This window comes from Saccostrea echinata, unplaced genomic scaffold (genome assembly GCF_033153115.1).
Source record: "Saccostrea echinata isolate AGI-Se365-2 ecotype Australia unplaced genomic scaffold, CSIRO_AGI_Sech_v1 ptg000033l, whole genome shotgun sequence".
NCBI lineage: Eukaryota > Metazoa > Mollusca > Bivalvia > Ostreida > Ostreidae > Saccostrea > Saccostrea echinata.
The window spans coordinates 18630104-18636103 of record NW_026889782.1 but is presented as its reverse complement, the minus strand read 5'-3'; positions in this window follow the sequence as shown (position 1 = coordinate 18636103).

The following is a 6000-nucleotide window of genomic DNA, read 5'->3' as shown; positions in this document are numbered from 1 at the left end:
AAAAGAGCTAAGCATTGAATATTCTAAATCGAAAAACAAAAGCGTAAAAAATAGAATTAAACGAATAGAAAAAGAAATTGAAGAAATTGAAATGTCTAAGTCTGATGATATAAATATGATATTTAAAAGAAATTTGGAAAAAGAACTAGATAAGTTATATGCATATAAATCAAAGGGGGCCAGGGTGAGAGCCAAAGCTCGTTGGATTGACGACGGAGAAAAAAACACATCTTATTTCTTAAGATTAGAAAATAAACACCAATCACATAATGTCATAAATAAATTATCAGTGGGAGATAACTGTGTTTATGAAACTCAAGACATTTTAAATGCACTAAGTTCCTACTATGAAAAACTATATTCGTCTAGCAATATATCAGTAAACGATATTAATCAATATTTGCAAGAAACGGAACTTACTAATTACCTATCTGATGAAGATAGAGAAAATTGCGATAAAATTCCTGAAATTGAAGAATGTGCAGAAGCTGTATATAATATGAAATTGAATAAATCACCGGGATTAGACGGAATTCCCGTGGAATTTTATAAGATGTTTTGGAAATATGTAAAAGTTTATTTATATGAAAGCCTATTGAGATCCTTCGAGGTAGGCGAATTATCATTTACGCAGAGATCTTCTGTTCTATCACTCATACACAAAAAAGGGAGCTTAATAAATCTTGATAACTATCGTCCTATTAGTTTAACAAATTGCGACTATAAAATAATAGCCTTCGTATTTGCAAAGAGACTACAAATGATTATGGACAAACTCATTAATAAAAATCAAACTGGATATATCAAAGGAAGATTTATTGGTGAAAATGCAAGGTTAATACTAGATATATACGATTATTGTGAAGAAAATAATGAAGAAGGAATACTATTGTTTGCCGATTTCCAAAAAGCTTTTGATTCAGTTGAATGGAACTTCTTGTTTCAAACTCTTAAAAAATTCAATTTTGGAGAAAATTTCCTAAGATGGATAAAAATTTTATACACAAAACCTTATTTTCATGTTAAAAATAATAACTGGTTAACTAAAAAATGTACAATGTCAAGAGGCATTAGGCAAGGATGTCCCGTCTCAGCATTGCTCTTTCTTTTTGTTATTGAAATCATGGTATTAAAAATAAATGCCTCTGAAAGTATACAAGGTTTCAAAATTGGACACTCAGACGAAATAAAATGTTTACAACATGCAGATGATTGCACTTTGCCAATGAAAAATACTGAATCCTTAAAAGCGTCTATTAAAGTTATACAATCTTTTGGGAAAATGTCTGGTACTAAGTTAAATTTAGAAAAAACAGAGGGTATTCTCTTGGGACCCCTTAAAAACACACGAGAAGATATAGAAGGAATTAAAATGACAAATAAACCTATTAAATCACTCGGAATTTTCTTAGGACACGACAAAATATCTAATAATGAAAAAAATTGGTTGCATAAGCTTAAAGAATTTGAAAAAATATTAGATTCATGGAGAACAAGAAGCTTAACTTTTTTCGGAAAATGTACCGTTATTAATTCACTCATAGTGTCTAAATTATTATATGTGTTTACAGTTCTCGAAAATCCAGATATCGAATACATTAAAAGTATAAATAAAATTATTTACAATTTTTTATGGAATAAGAGAGAGAGAATTAAACGCAATGCACTTATAAGGCCAATAAATGAGGGTGGTCTTGGTTTAATAGATATCGAATGCAAACTTAAAAGCGTAAAAGCCGGATGGATCAAAAGGCTATACAATGAGAACTCTACGCTTAGAATTTTTTTAGATAACGCATTAAAAAGTTATGGAATAAACTTTGAATACCTATTACGTAGTAATATTATAAATCCGAATGATTTCAACGTTTTAAACAAATTCTCGAAATTTTACAAGAATATTTTCTGTAGTTTTAACGAATGTAAATCGTTATCACCGCGTAATAAAATTACAGAAAACTTATGGTTAAACAGTTTCATTAAACACGACAATAAACCACTATATCTAAAAAACTGGGCAAGAAGTGGTGTTCTATACGTAAAAGATCTGTTTACAACAGAAGGTATGAAAGATATTACGGATGTAAAAGAGATCATTGAATCAAAAAGTAATTACTTATGTGAATATCTAATAATGAAAAAAGCAATTAAAAAGCTAAATATAGATTACTGTAATGTAAAAAACACTAATATACAAAAACCCTATTTTTATTTTCAAGGAAAAAGTAGAAACCCAGAATTTGAAAAATCAGGATTTTATTATAAAATTCTACTTTCTAAAAAGAAGCAAAAGCCAATAATGGAAACGAAGTGGTCAAAAGAATTCAATATAACAAATGGTCAATGGAAAAATATTTATACAGCTAAGATATTAAATGTATTTGATAAACAGATAGCAGAATTCAATTTTAAACTTTTACATAATCAGCTGAACTGTAATTATAATGTAAGTAAATGGAATAAAGAGGTGGGGAAAAATTGTACAAGTTGTGGACAAGTAGAATATATTGAACATTTAATTTTAGAATGTGCGGATTCAAAAAGATTATGGGAAAAAATATCAAAAATATTGAAATTAAATATATCCTGGAAAAATATTGTTGTAGGATTTTTTAATGAGTTTAACGAAACAACAAAAATTTTTAATAATGTCATATCAATTGTAGGTTACAAAATATACAAGTATAAAATGAAATGTAGATTACAAAATGAAAATGTAAATGCACATGCAATGTTATCTTTTCTAAAATCATCATTATATCAGTATTATTTAGTAGCAAAGGATGCAAAAAGTGTTCAATTAAATTACCACCTTTTAAAAAAGTTAGCTGACCAAATATGATTTTCTTTGTGTATGTATTTTGAGAAGTATATAAATTAAGATATTTCATCTATGATACTTATTTTATTTATAAAAAATATTATATAATGATATATAAGCATATGTATAGAAATGAAATGTCAGCAATGATATGTATACGTACATGTATTTTTTTTTTTTCTCATCTAATGTATATTATTTTGTAAATTAAATATTATAATAAAAATACCGATCCAGGGAGCTCCTGGCACCCCAGGTGAGGTATATACAGAGGGCTTCTGCGGAAGTTTTGCCTCAATATTTTGTTGTATGTTATTGAAAATAAATATATCATTTAAAAAAAAAAAAAAAAAAAAAAAAAAAAAAAAAAAACTGGAAGTTAAACAAGGCTGACTGGAATAAATTTGAATACTTATGCTCACAAAATATTTCTGTTGAAAAATTTGAAAACCATCCTGATCCTACTCAAAATTTTACTGAAATACTATTAAATATCGCAAACGAATGTATACCTAAAACCTCGACAAATTCTACTAGAACGAAAAAACCATGGCTTACAGAAGAATGCAATGAAGCGATAAAAGCTCGCAAAAAAGCAGAAAGATTATTTAATAGATTACCTACATCATCAAACTTAAACAATGTTCGTGTATTTAGAGCAAAAGCTCGCAGAACTATTAATTTTAGCAAAAGAAAATCTTGGAAAAAGTTTGTTTCAAATCTAAATTCACATACCCCAATAAATAAAGTTTGGAACGCAATAAGAAAAATAAAAGGAAAAGGTCCTGAAAAATATCGACATCTTAGTATTGGAAATCAAATTATTACTGATAAGTTATAGTTACACTATAGATATTAATTGGTTAGCTGTAAATACACTCACAGTTTTTCATTCACGAGGGGCGGAGCCCCGAGTGAATAAAAACTGTGAGTGTATTTACAGCTAACCAATTAATATCTATTGTGTAAGTTACTTGTACCAGAGGACCAATGAGAGAAAAGCGAGTTGATAAATAGCACCGCCTACTACGAGGTGTCAAGACACGGTCCGGAGTCTGTATAAATAGCTGTCTCCATCTGCAAGGATCATACTTTACTGCGGCACTGCTACTACAAGTTGTTGATAAAAAAATCGGAATTGCATGGTACGTGTGAAGATATTGTACCTTTGAAATGTTGAAGACGCAGAAAACATGATTTTTGTCAGGTACAGGTATAGGGGTAGCGATTGTAGGCTTTTATGTTCAAGCCGTCAACTCTGAAAGAAAAGTTATCTTTCTAGATCGTTTTTTTTTTTTTTTTTTTTTTTGAAAAAAGGGGGGATGGATATAGGAAACATCGGCATTGAACTTTTTCTTTATGGCAATCGGCGTACAGAAAAAAATGAAATGATTTGTGACATTTTAATGAAAGTTTGAAATGGTATTGGAAGTAAAAAAAATGCGGGGACTTCTGATGTGAAATTGCTCTATGTATTTGGAGACGGGAAAGAAAATGACGAGAATTCGAGATAGGACGTATCATTTACTGATTAAGGAGAAAACATACAAAACCATTTATGAAGCGGACACCGACAAGCTAGATAATGTTAGTATTTTTGAAATTTAAAATGGTGACTTAATTCATTCATCAGCCATTGCCTTGGTCTTGAAATTGACATCATTCATTCATTAGTCAAGGTCTTGACACAGTATGGCTTGATGCCAAAAGGTGGGCGTGACTTAAAAAAAACTGTGATTCTTCTGGCAAATACACCACAGCAACATGAAAGCAAAATCTAAATTTACCGCCAGTCCTATGGTACAAGAAAGAAATATCTAATGAAATAGCCAATGCAATCTCCAAGAATTCCTCGACAAACAACATAAGTCCTAGTTTTATAACATACAAAAATACGCAAGAAAAGAAAACATTAGATTTTACATCCGAAAACAAAGAATGTTATAATGAACCATTTACTTTTGAAGAGTTGCAAAAATCTCTAGATAAATCTCACGACACAGCTGTAGGACCGGATCATATCCACTATCAATTAATTAAACATCTTCCTAGAGAGAGTAAAGAGTGTCTTCTGCAAATTTTTAATACTATCTGGAAACGAGGGGATTTTCCACCTTCCTGGACTCAAGCCACAATTATTCCTATTCCAAAACCTGGAAAGGACCATGCAGACCCTAATAATTATCGACGAATTGCGTTAACAAGTTGCTTATGTAAAACCATGGAACGGATGATCAATGAACGATTAATATGGTTTCTTGAAACCAATAACATTCTTACAAATATACAATGTGGTTTTAGAAAAAACCGAAGTACTATTGACCAGTTAGTAAGACTGGAGACCTTTATTAGAGATGCTTTTGTTAAAAAAGACCATGCTGTATCTATATTTTTTGACTTAGAAAAAGCGTACGATACTACATGGAAATATGGTATTTTAAAAGATCTTTACAATATTGGTCTCAAAGGAAATTTACCTAATTTTATTAAGAACTTTTTAAATGATAGAACTTTTAAAGTGCGATTAGGATCTACAGTTTCAGACAATTTTGAACAAGAAATGGGTGTACCACAAGGAAGTATTCTTTCAGTCACATTATTTAGCATTAAAATAAATAGTTTGGCTGAAGTACTTAAAAATGATATGCATGGTAGTTTATATGTTGATGACTTTGTTCTGTGTTATAAGTCCCAAAATATGAATTTTATTGAGCGGCGGTTACAATCATGTCTAAACAAAATTCAAAATTGGGCCGATAATAATGGTTTTAAATTTTCAATGAGTAAAACGGCGTGTGTGCATTTTTGTTTAAAACGGAAAACCCATGATGATCCAAATTTGCAATTAAATGGAAATCCAATAAAAGTAGTTAAAGAAATAAAGTTTTTAGGTGTCATCTTTGATAATAAACTCTCTTTTATTCCACATATAAAGATGCTTAAGGAAAAATGCTTAAAGGCACTAGATATTATTAAAGTTATAGCAAACACGAAATGGGGAGCTGATAAAAGTACCCTACTTAAACTGTATCGCTCTTTAGTAAGATCGAAACTAGACTATGGGTGTATTGTGTATGGATCAGCTAGGACTTCCTATATAAAAGCTCTCGACGCAATCCATCATCAAGGTCTTAGATTGTGCTTGGGGGCTTTTCGGACATCTCCTAAAGATAGTTTAT